Genomic DNA, 20,023 nt, shown 5'->3' on the forward strand with positions numbered 1-20,023 from the left:
TATATATATATATATATATATATATATAGTGTGTGGCGGGGTCAGCATAATTCCACATGAAGTGAGTGTGGAATGCCCAGATATCCCGGGTTTGGCAGAGTAAAAGCAGCAGGACTGAAGGATCCAGTTCAGGTGTTGCCTCAATCAGTTGTCATCTAATTAAGCTGCACCTGTAATCAGCCTTTAAGAATGTGTGCAGAGCACAGAATGTTGCTTCTCATGGTGACTAGCATCCAGAAGGGGGTGTGGGATGTCAGGGCCACTGTTTCTGTGAAATGAACTGCTGCTGCTGCTATGCTGACTATTCCTGTGCAACTATGGGATCATGATGTGAACCTGTACTGCTTTAACATGTGCTGTTTGGAGAACTGCCTAAATAAAATGAATTGCAAGTCTGCTGTATGAAGCTGTAACCTGCCTGCATTGGTAATAAAGAGTGTTGGACTTTATCCAGTATATGTGATTTCTTGTCACATTATATATATATATATATATATATATATATATACATACATACATATACAATAATGTGCTAGTATTAGATACAATAAATATCTCTATATACTTAAGATAAAAGAGTGTGTCTGTTCATTTGGGTTAATCTCTTGAACCACTGGATGGATTTTGATGGGGAATCATTCATCTGTAACAAAAGGGAGCCGAGCAGTGACAATTTTAGTGAAACAAGTCACAGATAAAAATATTGCACCAAGCTGCTGTATAGGAGCTGCCCAGGGTGCTGAAACAGAAAAAAAGCATCTGAAACTGAGGCTTAGAATGAAGCAAATCACAGAAAAAAAGTGTTGTGCTCTATGACTAACTGACTGACTGCTGCTCTGAGACAGTGAGAGCCAATCAGAGCTAGCAATGTGCACTGTTGCTTAGCAGCAGCCTAGAGAGGGGAGGGAGTCAGGGACTAATCAGTCATGTCTGAGGCATTCAGAGAGTGAGAGACAGTCACCAATGAACCCATGAAGATGCCCTGGTGCAGACATAGTAGCCAGGAAGGAGTTAGGGGAGGCATAGCTATCAGAAGAACCGTAACTAGACTTTCTGGTACCCTGTGCTAGAAAGAGCATTGCCCCCCCTCATTTTTCAAATAGGGACATAAGATAATCCACCTGAAAAAGGGCCATGGCTTCATGTGGAAGGGCCAGGGAAGATATAGGTGAAGCCAGGAGATGCAAGGGATAAAAGAAGAGGAAGTTACAAGTAGGTATGAAAATAAACAGGAAAATTGACAGGCCCAAATAGCACCCCCTGCCCTGCGGAGCCCTGTGCATGGCACAGGTCGTACTACCCTAGTTACGGCCCTGGCTATCAGGAATGAAAAAAAACAACCATCGTAACACCATCAAACATCGGACCGCCACCATCAAATGGAAAAATACTACCATTGAAACAAAAACATTGATGGCTAGTAACAATCGTATTCTGATATCCATCTCTACACTGACCCTACTGGAGGACCCAGCCATCACACCTCCACCGTGAAGTGCTCCGTCTCCAGCTTAATGTTCCAGCTTAGCCACACACCCTCGGTGAATAGGAGGCACCTCCCATGGAAGTAAGCACTGTTCTCAGACAGGGGCACCATGGCGAGGAAGCTTAGGAGATACAAGATACATTGTGCAAAGAGGACATAGCTCATCGTCATGTTCGGCAGCCGGAGAGGGTGTGCATGGAGGCTGCAGAAATATGCGCAGGTGACCCAGCCCCAGGGACATGCTGCTAATAATATTTACGGTAGCTGCAATACAAATCTCTTAACCATGATCCTCCTGCCCTTCCCAACACATCCCAATGGCCGAGCCCCAGCCAGCTGCAGGGCAGCAGCAGTGGGGGTTGTGGTGACACTGGTGGGATGCAGGGGGCAGGAGTGAGAAGCAGAAGGTTGTGGTGATATGCAGGGGACTATGGTGAGATGGCGTAGGTCAGTGATTTCCAAACTCCCTCAGTTCGAGGCACCCTTATGGTCTCCATAATTTTTTCAAGGCACCCCTAAGCCAAAATAATTACTGAGCAGTCCTGTTTTTTTAAGTAGTTGGGTCAAAATAACATAAGTACTTAAATAAGAAAGAAAAAAACTGTGCTATACCTACTCATTTGCCTCCTCTGTATCTCTCCTATTGCCCGCTCCCATTGTCTCTCCATCTCTCTCCTTTTGCCCCTTCCGTGTCTCTCCCTTTGCCCCCTCATGTCTCTCCCATGTGACCTCATGCATCTCCATTTGCCCCCTCCATGTCTCTCCCTTTGCCACCTCCACGTTTCTCCATTTGCCCCCTGCATGTCTCTCCATTTGCCCCTTTCCATGTCCCCTTACTTACCTTTAGTTGTGATCGCCAGTACCATTCTGCAGCATCAGACACTTCCTGTCTGATCTCCCACAACACACTGCATGTAGGACCCCATTCAGCAGCAGACAGCCTCAGGATTCACTGCCTTGTACTTTACAGTGACAGCTCTACCCCCGTTCATCACAACCCACAGCTGCCTCTCTGCTCTACTCCGTGGTGCCAACCCCTGTCCCACCTGTACAAAAAAAAAAATATTTCACACAAAAAAATAATACACAGGCTGGCCTCTTGAGGCCAACGGCCACTGCGGCACCCCGGTGATAACATTTCTGCACCCCAGGGAGCCACGGCGCACAGTTTGGGAATCATTGGCATAGGTTGTTATGAGAAGCAGGGGGCTGTGGTCGAAATTAAATTGCTCCCGTGTGAAGCTGGAGCATCTCGCTAGTATAATATGATAGATAATCATACTAAACAATACAATTCCTGATGGCATGGCCTCCTAGGCAGGATACACATATTAAAGAACTGTGAAACGAAAAACCTCTGGAATGAGGCAAAAGGAGCATGCTGTTTATTATTATATATGTACATTTCTTTCAATTTCTCTCTCTCATGTAAACATACAGTACAGTATGTGGTGTTTGTGTCTTAAACTGCATACATTTTTGAATGTATAAATTGAACAAGTGTAAATAATTGCACTATATAAATAAGTCAAACTTCTATCTTGCTGATGTAAATAGAGATCCCTTCTATTTTGGTGTTTTTTTGACAGTGCTAGCCGAACCAAATGCAACTCATGTCTGAGGGCTCTCCCAGTACCAAACTTGCCGACCTTCTGGCTGCCCCTTTCCGGGAGGGAGCAGCCAGATCGGCATGACAGGGGGGCATGGCCATCGTGAGGAGGCGAAGCCGGGCAGACAAGGAGAATTTGTGGGCAGAGCGGGGCGGAGCCCCACGATCGCGTAATTTTGGCCCCGCCCCCGTTACACAATGCCGATATTACAGGCATTGTGAAGCAGGGGGTGGAGCCAAAACTACGCGATTCAGCTTGAATTGCGTCACCGCCCCCCCCGGCTGCGGGTGTTTCTAAGGTAAGTGCACGGGGAATAGGAGGGGTGGGCGGCAGCCGGGAGGCTCGCCTGCCTTCCCGGGAGGTCGGGAGCGGCACCCGATTTTCAGGAGGCTCCCGACCAAATCGGGAGGGCAGGTAAGTATGCCCAGTACCCTTAAGCTGGGTACACACCTTGAACGATATATCTGCAGATGATGGTTGTTCATACACACTGAACAACTATCACTGCCATCTGGCCGGGTGTCCCGCTGGCCGGGGGTCGCATCGCTCCCCCCTTCCCAGCGGCCTGTGCAGCTGGTGTATGGGCGGTTGGCTGACCACCCACACACACAACACGATGTGCAGATACAATATGTCTGCAAATATATCTGCTGAACTGCACCGCCGTCAAGATACAGTACATCTGTGAACTAAGTAATTCACAGACATACCATCTGTACACACTGGCTGACGCGCACACGATAAATTGGCTGTTCAGTTGAACGGCCGATATGTTGGCCAGTGAGTACCCAGCATTATTGTCCATCTGGATTCAATTCACATGAGAAAATCAAACATTTTTTTTGCTAAAATGAGGAGAAACATGGTCATAAAATGCATCCATTGGTAGTCAAAAAAGACCAATGTATACAGTATAATTCAGATTTTAAATGGTAGTTAGTGAAGCCTCCACTTTAAAGGGATCCATACTAGGGATGAGAGGTTCGGATTCTGTGTAATCCGAACTGCTACGAACATCAGGGATCTGAGTCCACCCGAACTCTGGGGGTCATTCAGACCCGCTTGCGAGCGCAGGACGCTCGCAAGCGGGTCGATGTTCCCCCACTGCGCATGCGCACGACAGAGGGAGCTCCGTCGTGCGCATGCGTGAGACCCGGCGAGCGACAGGCTCTCCATCGCTCCGGGTCTCGCACCAAAGGGGGCGTGCTGTCGATGTGGATTGACAGCACGCCCCCTTTGGGGGGCGTGCCTGCCAGATGGAGGCGTTCCCATGGGAACGCCTACCGTCTGAAGCCGGCCCCACTGACATCACTAGTGATGTCAGTGGGAGTAATTTTGGCTCTGATAGAGCCAAAATCAGTCCAGGGCTTGCTGCAGCTAGACCCTACCGCAGGGTCTCCGTCGCAAGCCTGATGGTCATGATGGTCAAGACCATCGCGACCATCATCATGGACGCTCGCAAATGCTGTGGGTGGCCACCCACAGCTACGCGAGCGGCCGGGAGGCCTCTCCATTTTCATGGAGGAGGGCACTCATTCAGAGCGAGTGCTCTGGTCAGAGCGTTCGGCTCTGAATCAGGCCCTCTGTTCTGATTTCAGGGTCCCACAAGTGTAGGGCAGACCTCCGGCTCTTCTCATTGGAGGCTGCTGCTAGCCAATGTCACGCTGCATACTGGGAGATGTAGTCCCGCCGGAGCTGGCTGCCCTTAATAGACACCGGGATTCTGTTACAGGGGGTCTCGCCTTCCCGGAATTCCCCGGTCTGACAGTCCGGCATCCCAGCCAATTAGCACCGGGCTCTACCAGCCACACACCCCCATGTAGGGCTGCGGCAGGTGAGTGGCTGCTCCGCAGTGTAACCTGAGAGACAGGAGCCACTCCCCGAAGCCCAGATGGAGGCAAGAGCCTGAGCTGCCCAGGTCAAATGTCATATATCACACGGGGGAGAGGGAGGATGGCTACCAGGTCACTGACACCCCTTCCCAGGCACCATCACCCTGCAGTGTCCTGCTTCCCTGCCATTGTGCCCATCATCTCTCTAACCTGCATGGCTCCCTCTGGCTGCTGTGCCAGACTCCCATATCTATACTGTCATGTGTATATGGATATACAGGTCATAGGGTATAAGTCTTCTCCCTCATACTGTCATGTGTATATAGTAGAGATGAGCGGGTTCAGTTCCCTGAGATCCGAACCCACCCGAATTACAGGGATCCGAGGCAGATACGAGTTGACTCGGGTTTTTCTGCCTGACTTGGATCTGAAAACGAGGCAAAACGTCATCATCCTGCTGTTGGATTCTCACGGGTTTTGGATTCTATAAGGTCCCACGATTCACCGCCATTTTTCATTCCAGCTGTGGAGAGTGAAGAGGGAGGGAGCTGGGAGCTGTGCTGTGCTGTTGTGTTATTATTGTTATTTGCATGCTGACACTGTGCATAGGGGCTGGCTACTATTGTCCATAAGGACTGGCTGGCTGTTGTCATGTCCATAGGGCTGGCTGTCATTGTCCATAGGGGCTGGATGGCTGTCATTGTCCTGTCCATAGGGGCTGGCTGTCATTGTGCTGTCCATAGGGGCTGGCTGGCTGTAGTGCTGTGTTGTCTAGGGGATGCTCTGTCCTTCAGGGGTGTTCTTCACACACTCCCAGTGTGAAAAAAAAAAATTAGTGTTAGCCACACTTGTCATCAGTGCAGGGGTGCTGTGCTGCTATCTGTTAAAGGGCTGCTGCATATTTTCAGGGGTTCACCCCAGTGTTAAAAAAAAGTAAAATAAACAATTATTTTTTCTCAAGGGCTGCTGGGGCAAAAATAAAAAACTATTTTTTGTGTGTGCATGTTAGCCACACCTGGCTGTCACTGTCATCGGCGTAGCTGCGCAGGAGTGCTATGCTGCTGTCTGTTGAGGGTCTGCTGCCCAAAAATAAATAAACTATTTTTTTTGTGTGCATGTTAACCACACCTGGCTGTCACTGTCATCAGCGTAGCTGCGCAGGGGTGCTGTGCTGATGTCTGTCATGGGCTACTGCCCAGAAAATGAAAAAAATTTTGGTGTGAGGTTGTGTGCATAGTGAGTATGGAGGACAGTCAAGTGACCGGAGAGCAGGATCCACATACCTGTCTTGTAGCTGCTGGCCGCAGTCATGATGATGATGCAAGGCCGTCAACGTCATCTATGAAGGCCGATGTACCAGGGCTTAAGTCAGGCCAAAAAGTGAGGCTAAAAAAATCAACTTTTACGCTGTTAAAGTCAGCTTTAGAGAAACCAAAAATTGGCAATATGTCATTCACTACACAAAGTGGCAAGGAAAGGATAAGGCTTTGGCCTTTATTATTTATGACTGGTGGTTCTAGTGATGATTTAAGCCCCTCTGCTTGTAGGAGAGGTACAAAAAAATAATTGTAAAGACGAGCAAGACACCGGAACCAACTGTGTGCTCTGTAAAAATCACAAATCTCCGAGGAGAGTCCAAGTGTGTCCGTTGTTGCAATGTGTGAGCCTGACCTTTCTAGCAATACAGTACTTGATGAGGATCCTCCTTCCACAATCTGTGTGCCTTCTGACGTAGAAATCGAGGATGCTTCTGTGGAATTGCACAAGGAGGATGAGGAGGATATTTGTCTAGTTGGCAATAACAACAAGGATGATGAGGATGTTGAAGATGATGAGGATGTTGATGGCGAGGATGTTTGTGTAAAAACTGTAAATCAGGCAACAGTTGTTGCCCATGGTGGGAAAAATCCCATTGTTGGCATGCCTGGGCAAAGGACCAAAAAATCCATCTCACGTATGGAATTATTTCCACCCAAATCCGGACAACCATTGTCAAGCCATTTGTAACCATTGCCAAGTAACAGTGAGACCTTAACCATCTTGGAACATCTTCCCTGTTACGTCACTTGCAGCGCATTCATCAAATTGGAAAGGGTATTTCAAATTCTAAAACTTTGCAGTCAATAAACCGAACAACAGTCAGTCCAGTGTCACCTAGCTGCTCCCTTCTATCTGGATCCAAGCACCTGTAACCTCCACAACCAACACCTGCATCATCATCAAAATCCTCATTCATGATTGGAAGTAGTCCTGCATCCAATTTCATAAGCATGACTGACTCCTCTCCTATCCGTGATTCCTCAGAAGGATCCTTGAGTGCTATGCCTGTTGCTGCTGCTGGGGGTGGATCTTCATCCCAAAAAGGGACCAAGAAGACTAATACTAGTAGTAATTTAAAAAAAACGTTTGACTATTAAACATTCCTTTGATAGCGGAAGTAAGTATAACAGCTGTCACCCAGTTTCACAGTGGATCACTGACGCCATGACGGCTGTGCTAGTATTAGATGGTGAAATAATAAAAAATGAGGAGGAAGTGCAAAGGAAGGATGAGGGGGAAATTTGTGTCCTATCTGATGCTAATGTGGATGTTGATGATGAGGATGTGGTTTACGTAAATCAGCCACAAGGGCCAGCAGTTCTTGCTCATGATAAAAAGAATGCCAGAAAAGCCACGTCTTGGGTGTGGAATTATTGTAAACTAAATTCTGACAACAGTTGTGAAGGCATCTGTTCCATTTGTAAAGACAAAGGGCCTGATTCAGACCCGGACGCTATTTGCGCTCGCTCGTTCAGAAAAAGGGGCCGGCTATTTAAATTGAGCGCTCACTCTTTGCGGTCTGTTGACGCCTCTATGTCTGAGTGAGCGAACGAAACATGCGCTCGCTATTTTGTAAAGATGCCCCTTGGCCGATCGCATCCTACATCATCTCCACTATTTATTTGATTAATCGAGTACATCGAAAGGCATCTGAACTGCTCGCAGTGCTTGTGGTAGGATTTTCCTACCGCAATCATGTGAGCAGTTCAGGCTAAGAAACAACCAAGTGACGTGGTTGATGACGCTGCTTTGTTAATTATGCACACCCTTAAAACATGTAAAATGTAAAGTAAAGAGGTGCAAGATGGAATTGTCCCTCTCACCCACTCTTATGTGGGATATTAAAAATAGAGATGAGCGGGTTCGGATCTCAGAGATCCGAACCCACCCGAATTTTGAGATCCGGGGCGAGAACCGAACGTGAGTTAGGTTCCCCTGAAGGGACCACGCGGCAGCCGCCATTGCACTCCGGCTGTGGAGACTGAACAGGGAGGGTGGGTAGTGTAGGGCTGGGAGAGGTAGTACTACTTACCTGTGCTGGTGCTGTGCTGGTGCTGTGCTGTCTGCTGTGTACTGGGCTGGTGCACTGCTGATCCATCTGGTGCTGTCACTGCTGTGCTGTCTGCTGTATCCATCTGGGCTGGTGCTATTGTTGATCCGTCTGGGCTGGTGCTGTGCTGTCTGCTGCGTCCATCTGGGCTGGTGCTGTGCTGTATGCTGCGTCCATCTGGGCTAAAGTTCTGGACCCGAAAGAAAATAAAAAATATATATTGTCTTTTTATTTATTTTCTGTGTGTGTGCGTGTTAGGCTTAGCTGCAAAAGAACAAGATACAGCCAGCAATGCAAGTTGCAACCAAGTGCTGCCCGACTCCAGTCGTCATCAGTCTGTGTTCTGGGCCCAAGATCTGGACCCGAAAAAAAAAAATAGTGTATTTTGTATATTTTTTTTCTGTGTGCGCACGACTGCATGTGTGTGATTTTGTAACTGCACCTTGGCTACACTTTTGGTGCTTGTGACACTGCTACAAGACCTCAGGAGGGCTGTCAAATGACAGGAGAGCAAGGCCAAGAAACACATGTTGTAGCTGCCGCCAGCAGTCATCATGATAATGCAAGGCCATCAACTTCTTTGTCCTCTATGAAGCCCAATGCCCCAGGGCTTAAGTCATGCCATGGATATGGTAAAGCTACTTTTACTGTAGTAAAGAAAAAAAAATTGAACAGCAAGTTGCCTTTAGATAAACAAAAAATTGGCAATATGCCATTCACTACACGAAGTGACAAGGAAAGGATAAGGCCTTGGCCTTTATTTATGTTGCTTCTGGTTCTGATAGCCCTTCTGCTTGTAGTAGTAGTGGTGGTACAATTAAAAAATTTTAAGTTGTTAAGAAGAGTAAGACAGCTCCGGAAAAACCAACTGTGTGCCCTGAGAAATCGAAATCCCGAGGAGAGTGCAAGTGTGTTCACGGTTGCCATGTGTGAGCCAGACCTAAATACTAGTGTACTGGAGGATCCTCCAAGTTCCAACATGTGTGTGCCCTCTGTAAATGTGGGGAAGGGCAGTCAACATCTTTCAGACATAGTCAATGAGGATGATTCTGCGGAATTGCATATGGAGGAGGAGGATATTTTTGTAGTTCAAGGCGCTAAGGATGATGAGGATGTTGATAATGAAGATGTTGGTGATGAGGATGTTTATGCACAGGATGTCCTTTGTGTAAGTAAGGCAACAGCTGTTGCCCATGGATTGAAAAAGCCAAAGCCCATTGTTGTCATGCCGGGGCAAAAGACAAAAAAATCTAATTCTCACGTGTGGAATTATTTCCACCCAAATCCAGACAACAGTTGTCAAGCCATATGTAACCATTGCCAAGCAAGAGTGAGTAGAGGGAGGGCCCTAAACCACCTAGGAACCTCCTCCTTGTTACGTCACTTGGAGTGCTTTCATCAAATATCAAAGTGTATGTCGCCAAGTTCCAAAACTCAAAACGTAACAAGTCCAGTGTCACCTACCTGCTCCCTCTCTGTGGGTTCCAAGCGCCTTCGATCTTCACCACCAACACCAACACCTGCATCAGCAACATCAGCGTCATCGTGAGTAGTCCTGCTGCATCCAATGTTGTTATTCGAAGCATGATTGACTCCTCTCCTATCCGTGATTCCTCAGTAGGATCCTTGATGACTACGTCTGTTGCTGCTGCTGCTGTGTGTGGATCTTCATCCCAGAAGGGGACCAAGAGGAAGATTACTTGTAGTGTATCCTCCAAAAAACAATTAATTGTCAAACAATCATTTGCAAGGGCAAACAAGTATGACAGGAATCACCCAGTTGCACAGCGGATTACTGATGCCATAATAGCTATGCTGGTATTAGATGTGCGTCCAGTATCTGCCATTACTGCAGTGGGTTTTCAACAGTTAATTGAGGCCCTGTGTCCTCGCTATCAGATCCCTTCTAGATTCTACTTCGCTAGAACTGCAATTCCAAGTCTGTACAAGGACATTAAAAAAAACCTTATTAATGTCCTCAGAAATGGCGTTGTACCCACTGTCCACTTGACCACTGATATGTGGACAAGTGGGACAGGGCAAACTAAGGATTACATGACTGTGACAGCCCACTGCATAGGTGTATTGCCTACAACAGTAACAGCAGCAGCAACATCTACCAAAAGACAGCTGATACAGAGGCAGGCTACTCTTTGTATAACTGGTTTCACTAGGAGGCATACTGCTGAGAACCTCTTAGAAACTTCCCTTAAACTCAGGGAAATCTTTGCTAAATAGCTTACCCCCCTCGTGATTTGTGATTTCGGACAATGCCACCAATATTGTGAGAGCATTACATATGGGCAAATTTCAACACGTCCCATGTGTTGCTCACACAATTAATTTGGTGGTGCAACATTTTTTTAAATATGACAGGGGCGTGCAGGAGATGCTCTCGATGGCCCGCAAAATATCTGGACATTTTAGACATTTGGCAACCGCTTGTCGAAGATTGCATGACCAGCAGGTACTGTTAAATTTGCCCTGCCATCAGCTGAAGCAAGACATAGTAACTCGGTGGAATTCTACCCTCTATATGCTTCAGCGGATGGAGGAACAGCAAAAGGCCATCCAGGGCTATACAATGGCCTATGGCATAGGCCGTGGAGGGGGAATGCACCTTACTCAAGCGCAGTGGAGAATAATTTCCATGTTGTGCAAGGTTCTCAAATCCTTTGAACTTGCCACACGTGAAGTTAGTTCAGACACTGCCAGCTTGAATTAGGTCATTCCCCTCATCAGACTTTTGGAAAAACGGCTGGAGAAACTGAAGGAGGAACTGAAATGGAGCAATTGCGCAAGGTATGTTGGACTGGTGGATCAAGCCTTTGATTCACTTCACCAGGATCCAAGAGTCGTCAATCTATTGAAATCTCAAAAATATATTTTGGCGACCATTCTGGATCTTAGGTTTAAGTCCTACCTTGTGAGTTTTTTTCCAACAGACCGAAATCTAAAACTATGCAAAGAGCTGTTGGTAAAAAAAATTGTCAGCTGCAGCCGCACATGAAACGCCATCATCTCCTCCTTCAGTTTCTGCAGCTGCCAGGAAATAACTCAATTTTCCTTACAGAATGCCTGCTGGTCATCCAAACAAACCAATCATTTCATCCACAATTGGCAGTCCTTGTCACTGAAATGATTGGTTTGTTAAACTGTGAATGTCCTGTTTCGCATACAACATAAGGGTGGGTGGGAGGGCCCAAGGACTATTCCATCTTGCACCTTGTTCCTTTCCATTATGTGCTGGTTGGGGCATTGCTGCCTGACATTTTAAATTAATGTTATGGTTGGTTTAGGAACCAATTAATTGTTTTTTAATTAATTTATTATCAATTTAATAGCCAGGGGGTGCACCAATGAATTTCTTTTTATTAATTATTCAGCCAGGGGCTGCACCCAATGAATTGTTTTTTACTTTTTAAATTAAATTATTATTAATTATTCAGCCTGGGGCTACACTAATGAATTGTTTTTTGATTAATTTATTATCAATTTTACAGCCAGGGGCTGCACCAACTATCAACTATCAATTCTTCAATTTTGGGTATCCCAACCATCATCTTTGCATAGTCCTCAACTCTATTAATAATTATATCAATCAGTTTTGAGTAGAGATAAGCTGGTTCGGTTCCCAGAGAACCGAACCCACCCAAATTTAGCATATCCGAGTCGGATCCAGGCAGGCTCGGAGGCTCCCGCCTTATTCGGTTCTCAAGACCGAGGAAAAACCATAGAGATGGAAATCTCACAGTTCGTGAGTTTTCATCTCTATGATCAATATAGTATATAGGGACCACGTGACAGACGCCATTTCACTCCGGCTGTGGAGACTGAATAGGGAGGATGGGTAGTGTGGGGCTCGGAGAAGTGCTGGTACTATTTGTTGTGTCCTGGGCTGGTGCTGATCCATTCTGGTCTATGGTCACAGTGCTGTCATTGTCACTGTGCTGTCTGCTGATCCATTCTGGTCTCTGGTCACGGTGCTGTCACTATCACTGTGCTGTCTGTCCTGATCCATTCTGGTCTCTGGTCATGGTGCTGTCACTGTGCTGTCTGGTGATCCATCTGGGCTGTTTGCTGTGTACTGGACTTGTGCTGTGTCCATCTCTGGGCCCAAGTTCTGGTCTCCAAAAAAAAAAGTAAAAAAAAAAAAAATCAAAGTGTCTTTTTATATTTTTCTGTGTGTGCATGCGTGTTAGGCTTCACCACAGTAGCGCACAAGAGCCAGCCAGCAACGCACGTTGCAACCTTGTGCTGCCCGACTACAGTCGTTCTTAAAAAAAACAAACAATAAAGTGTCATATTTTTTCTTGTTTGTGTGGGTGGGTATTTGCCTTAACCGCAGTGGTGCACAAGATCTAGCCAGTAGTGCAAGTTGCAACCTTGTGCTGCCTGACTCCAGTCGTTCTAAAAATAAAAACAATAAAAGTGTCATATTTTTTTTTTGTTTGTGTGGGTGGGTTTTCGCCTTAACCGCAGTAGTGCACAAGATCCAGCCAGTAACGCAAGTTGCAACCTTGTGCTGCCCGACTCCAGTCGTGATCAATCGTTACTCTGGGGCCAAGTTCTTCTGGAGCTGATAAAAAATATAAATCATAATTTGCCGTTTTTTCTAATATTTTTGTGTGTGCGCATGACTGCACGTGTGTGAATTTTGTATGCACCTTGGCTACACTACTGTCAGTGATTGGCGTAGGAGGTTACTTCCTCAAAATGTGGAAAAGATGATGTTCATTAAAATTAATTACAAATTCCACGAGGAAGACCTCTACCAACAATTACATAAAAAAATTACAGAGGCGCCTATGGTGGATTCCAGTGGGGACAAATTAATATTGTGTGAAGAAGAGGATGTACACACTGATGGGGATGATGAGGACGACGACAACTTGTAATGTAAAGCCAGTTTGTGTATGGGATAATTTTCATTTCCATATCCAATGCACATTGGCACCTTGAATTATGGGGGTCCAAACAAACCAATCATTTCATCCACAACTGGCAGTCCTTGTCGCTGAAATGATTGGTTTGTTAAACTGTGAATGTCCTTTTTCATATACAACATAAGGGTGGGTGGGAGGGCCCAAGGTCTATTCCATCTTGCACCTTTTTCCTTTCCATTATGTGCTGGTTGGGGCATTGCTGCCTGACATTTTAAATTAATGTTATTGTTGGTTTAGGAACCAATGATTTATTTTTAAATTAATTTATGATCAATTTAACAGCCAGGGCCTGTACCCAATGAATTGTTTTCAAATTCATTTATGATCACTTTAACAGGCAAGGGCTGCACCCAATGAATTGTTTTTAAATTAATTTAAGATCAATTTTACACCTGGCTGTCACTGTCATCGGCGTAGCTGTGCAGGGGTGCTGTGCTCCTGTCTGTTGAGGGGCTGTTGCCCAAAATAATAAATAAACAATTTTTTTTTGTGTGCGTGTCAGCCACACCTGTCATCAGCATAGCTGCACAGGGGTGCTGTGCTGCTGTCTGTCAAGGGGCTGCATGAATATTGCAATGAAAACTTTTTTTTAAGTTATTGGGTTACAAAAAAATTTTTTTTTTAATCTTAAACATAGCAGAAATGTTATCCTAACAGCTTATAAAGTTATATGCTCTAAAAAACTAAAGCCTATATTTGTAAAAAATACTAAAGCATAATTCAGCCAAAAGAGAGACTGACACCATGGCTAAACATAAGAGTCACCTTCTGGATGTGAATTGTCTCATTTGCATGGGGAAAACACAACCCTCAGATTAGATGGATCTCAGCCAGTGGACAACATTGAGGAGAGGCCTCAGACAACATGAAAAAAGATGCTCTAGGTGCTGAACTTCAAGGGATTTCTCCATCATGTTCTGCAGTGTGGAAAGGTTTCAGTCATGTTTTCTATAAAGCAGTTCAAAGTTACAGCCTTCAAAGTGTCTGGTAATTCCTGGCAAAGGTGGGTGTTATATATAGCCAAAGATTATTACAAGCAAAGGATTCATCTGTCTGGGAATTCATGGATCAAATTTGGCCTGAATGCACTAAGACATCCAGTGATTCTGTCACTGTGTTCTGTAGCCCACTTTATTCCTACCTGAATCGCAAACTGAAATACGGAATAGTAAGCACAGACAACATGGAGGCCTTTGTTATTCCGCTGCCTGCATGCCAACCAATACCTCCCAGACTACACCCACTGGGGGGACCAGGTCTTGATAATGACCATCCCCATCTGTTGCTAGGCCTTCTTCTTCCAAACCATCCATCCTGGACTTCCTGTCCAAAAAGGGTAAGCAGGGTACAGAAAGAGGAGCTGTCCCCAATGAAATTTTTTCTTCTATCATAGATGATATGGAGAGATAAGAGCTTCAGATGTTGGACTTGGAACAGGGGCTCCCACCTATTTGGCTTCAATCCAGAGAACAGAGCTCTATTCCTCAGGAACTGTCTATGCCTGAGCTGATAGGTAGATAGTCTCTGTCTATTGGTAACACTCTTCAGGAGATGGCAACCCAGAATAACAGCAACTATAATAATAATGTGTCCACTGATAACCAGCCTGATCCCTTAACAGCAACATACCCCATATGGCCAACTCATCATAACATGACACCCAGTTTGCAGCCTCCTCTTCCTTATGACACTAATCCAGTTGCCATGGTTGATCAATCAGCCATGTGTGGTCCACCCAATTTTTGGCCTTCTACATTCTAAGTTTGTAACATTCACATATCTAAGAGAAGTGGACAGGGGGAACAATGGCAATTTGAAGGCCACTAACTAACTCTGTTTTTTTTAATGTCCCTGTACAGGTCGGAAAATTACGTTACAGAAAAGAAGGTTTGCAAAGGATTATTTAAGTCAATTGTCTATTTATTTTTGGAAAGCACGCTTCCTGGTCCCCTTCTGGGATGAAAAAAATCAACTCCCAGCAAGCAGGCATGGTGCAGCCGCACAACGTAATACTTAAACCTAAGGTCTGAAATGTTGCATTTGCTGCTCAGTTCCACTTGTTCACAATATATCTCATACGGTTAAGTGGACAGTGAGAACATCGGCAGTTTGAAGGACACTATGTTTTTTTTAGGTCCCTCTACAGGTTCGAAAATGGCAGTTTATAGAAGATTTGCAAAGCATTATTTAAGTCATTTGTTCATTTATTTTTGGAAAGCACACTTCCTGGTCCCATTGTGAGCTGTGAGGTGGTCAAAATTGACTGGAAATGAGTGGAAATAAATGTTATTGAGGTTATTAATACTGTAGAAACAAAAAAAAGGCCAATTTTATGTGATTTTAGCAGTTTTTTTGATTTTTTAATAAAAATCCAGATCCAAAACCAAAACCAAAACACGAAAACAAAACACGGAGGTGAGGTTTTGGCAAAACCAATCCAGATCCAAAACCAGGGGAGATCCAGATCCAAAACCAAAACACGAGGGTCGGTGCATATCTCTAGTTTTGAGCCAGCAAGCTAGATGCAACCTATTGGCCCTTTAACTACAATAGATGAAAAAATCTATATTGTGAGCTGTGAGGTTGTCAAAATTTACTGGAAAAGAGTGGAAATAAATGTTATTGAGGTTATTAATACTGTAGGAACAAAAAATGGCCAATTTTATGTGATTTTAGCTGTTTTATTTTATTTTTTAAGAAAAAATCCAGATCCAAAACCAAAACCCAAAAAACAAAACACGGAGGTGAGGTTTTGGTAAAACCAATCCAGATCCAAAAACAAGGGAGATCCAGATTCATAACCAAAACACGGGGGTTGGCGCACATCCCTAGTTAATATCATACTGGCCTACCTTTAAAAATGCATTTCAGGGAGATTGGGAAAGCAGCACCTATGGGTGTGGCGGTAAAGTGGGCGTGTACTGTTACATCTAAGAGACATGCCATAAATCTGACTTACATCCAAATGTAAACGAGCCCCAAAGCAGTTAGTAAAATCTATTTGTTGATGAAAACACACTGATATTTTTCATAAAATGCATGTAGCCATAGGGATTATTGTGCTTTATAACCAATGCAGGGAGATTATACTAATGATCTCATTTGAATGTATATATATATCTGTTTTTTATTTATATAACAGCTTCATAATGGGAGTAAGGTGCAATCAGGGAGATTGGTAGACGCTTCAGGGAGTGAGGGAGATTGCTACTATTTTAGGGAGTCTGTATGGTTTATATTGAGCCCTAAAGCATTTTAATTTAATAATTTATATGATGTGAAAATGTTAGGGTTTAAATTAGGGATGTGCAGGCTCGGATAGGTTCGAGTTTGCACGTGGAGTTCGGATTTTTCCCTCCAAAAAAACGGAACTCAGAACGAGGCAAAACGTCATCTTACATGGACGAACATCATCATTCCTGGACAAAAGACCAGGAATGATGATGTTCGTCCATGTAAGATGACGTTTTGCCTCGTTCTGAGTTCCGTTTTTTTGGAGGGAAAAATCCGAACTCCACGTGCAAACTCGAACCTATCCGAGCCTGCACATCCCTAGTTTAAATATCCTAGTGCTCATTAGGAAAAATTCTAAAGTACCCTCAACTCAAGATAAAGATGTTAAAAGTTCCATTAAATGATAACTAAACTACTGACTTAAGCTGGCCACACACTAGACCAACTTACATCCAACCAGCCAACTTGTTGATTGGTTGCAATGAAAATCTGGTAACGTATGGGAGTAAATGAAGATCAGCAATTTGCTCCTAAATGCAAGAAAACAGATGAAAATTGTCATTCAGACAAGTTTGTTAAATGTTTGATCTAAACTATTTGTTAAAATTTCAGTTTTGGTCCATTTTACAGCATTTGAGAGCAAAATGCTGATTGTATACCTTACCAGATTTTCATTCCAACCAATCAACAAGTTGGCTGGTTGGATGTAAGTTGGTCTAGTGTGTGGCCAGCTTTAGTTGTAATACATCTATTACCCAAACATTAGACAAGTGGGCTATCAACTTTTATTTGCCCTGTGTGACAGCACCGCTCTCACATCTCTCATTATTATTATTATCAAATTTGCTTTTAGTTATTAAACCCTACTAGAAAAATGAAGAAAATCTTAGTAGTTGATATGGCTCACAGCACTTTTTTTAAATGCACCAGTTTTCATATATGGCGGGTATCCACTACCTGATTAAACAGAGTGATTGAACGATAACGACATCGTTATCATTCAATCGCTTGTTAATCTGGCACAAATCAGGCAGCTTAATGTCAAAAACGGCCAGCGATGCGCGCTCCCGCTGGTCGTTTTTTGACATCTATCATCGCCCGAACATGCTGGTCAATCTGCCGATGACAACAGATTGGCCATGTTCAGGGATGAGGGAGAGTGCCTACACTGAGCGACTGATCGTTCAGTCTAGGCACAGCACAGACTGTGAAACGACTGCACTATTACAATGTCCTAATCGTGCAGTCGTTTCACAGTCTGCTAGTGGATACGCACCTGTCAGTAATCTACGTCAGATCTGGAATTCTCAGTCCAGTTTGACAATACTTACTTCAGATACACAGATTATAATGTGGTGAATGCACCAATTACTCCACAAGGAGGTATGGCCTTTACTTTTAACACAGGTTCCGGACAGTAGATAGACAGTAATTAGATAGACAATATCTAGATAGACACCAGGGGGTAAATTTACTAAAGTTCGATTTGAGATTCATTTTAATGAATCTCTTAAATCTCCTCAGATTGGATTGAGGGCCTGATTCAGAGCCGGACACTCTGACAAGAGCGCTCGCTCTGAATCAGTGCCCTCCTACCTAAAATTGGAGCGGCCTCCTGGCCGCTCGCATAGCTGTGGGTAACCACCCACAGCTTATGCGAGCGGCCAAAAAGATGGTCACGATGGTCAAGACCATCGCGACCATCGGGCTTGCGATGAGACCCTGTGGTAGGGTCTCGCTGCCGCAAGCCCAGGAGTGCTTTTGGCTCTATCAGAGCCAAAAGCACTCCCACTGACATCACTAGTGATGTCAGTGGGGCCGGCCCCAGACGGTAGGCATTCCCATGGGTACGCCTCTGTCTGGGCAGCAATGCCCCCCAAAGGGGGCGTGCTGTCCTCACCATCGACAGCACGCCCCCTTTGGTGCGTGATCCATAGCGACGGCTTGGCCGTCGCTATGTGGGTCTCGCGCATGCGCATGACGGAGCTCCCTCCGTCGTGTGCATGTGCACTAGGGCACCATCGACCCGCCTGCGAGCGCTCAGCGCTCGCGAGCGGGGCTGAATCAGGCCCTGAAATCGAACAGCAAAATCCCTTAGCAAATCTCAAATTTACTAATAATGGATTTTGTTTTCAATTTTTAACTCAAATTCGATCTTGTTTCAGTTTAAGAAGGGATTTCATGTTTGATTTTGCATGTTCATGTACAAATCAAACACCAAATCCCACTCAAAAATGAACTTCAAATCCACAAATGAATAGAACTGCTTCATGCTTTACTTTTCAGCATGAGCAGATCTACAGTATTTGACTCAGATACATGCAGTATCCTATTGTATCCTGAGATGAATGCATGTATTCTATTGTAAAAGCCAGTCCTGGTTGTGTAAGTACAGGGGAAAAATTGCGTAGGGTTCCCCTGTACTTAGTGCAACCACCACCAGGTTCTGAGTTGGCCCTGGTTCTGGAATTACAGGGGAAAAAAAGGTTCCCCTGTAATTTTCACAACCAGCACCGGACCCTTTCTAGTGAGGGGGTAATGTCACAGCCAGGGAAACCCTATCACCGGTGCCTCCAGTAGTGCCCCTAGTAGTGGTTCCCCTATGCAGTGCACCCAATAGTGCCCCTTATACATTGCCCCCAGTAGTGGTCTCCCCTATGCAGAGCCCCTTCTACAGTGCCCCCAGTAGTGCCCCTTATACAGTGCCCCCAGTAGTGGTCCCCCCTATGCAGTGCCCCTAGTAGTGTCCCTTATACAGTGCCCCCAGTAGTGGTCCAACCTATGCAGTGCCCCTTACATCTATAGCACAAACCCAGTGCCTCCAGTAGTGCCCCTAGTAGTGGTTTCCCTATGCAGTGCACCCAGTAGTGCCCCTAATACAGTGCCCCCAGTAGTGGTCCCCCCTATGCAGTGCCCTCAGTAGTGCCCGTTATACAGTGCCGCCAGTAATGGTGCCCCTTATACAGGACCCCCAGTAGTGGTCCTCCCTATGCAGTGCTCCCAGTAGTGCCCCTTAAACAAGGCCCCCAGTAGTGGTTCCCTCTATGTAGTACCCCTTATACAGTGCCCCCGGTAGTGATTCCCCTATGCAGTGCTCCCAGTAGTGCCCCTTATACAGTGCCCACAGTAGTGGTGCCCCCTATGCAGTGTCCCCATTAGTGTCCCTTATACAGTGCCCCCAATAGTGGTACAACCAATGCAGTGCCCCTTACATATCTAGCACAAAGACACACACAGAAAACAAAACACAATACTCCTGTGCTCGCCGCCGTCTGCTTCTCCGTCCTCCCGCTCGGCACCATCACCCACTGTGGTAACCGGAAGGCGGAGCTCATGAGTGAGCTCCAGCCCGGCTCCGGCCATGGGTGCAGCTGCCTGACTTTCACTGGATACTAAAATCGATTGTACTACCAGGCGCCAGCGGTGGTGTGTTTGTTTTACTGTGTTCACTTACTGACATCACTGTCCTGGACCACGGCCGTCGGCACTCCCCACACGTACTGCCGATCCGACGACCTCCCCTAGTTAGCAGCGCCGATAAGCTG

This window comes from Taudactylus pleione, unplaced genomic scaffold (genome assembly GCF_031769625.1).
Source record: "Taudactylus pleione unplaced genomic scaffold, aTauple2 ptg000016l, whole genome shotgun sequence".
Taxonomy (NCBI): domain Eukaryota; kingdom Metazoa; phylum Chordata; class Amphibia; order Anura; family Myobatrachidae; genus Taudactylus; species Taudactylus pleione.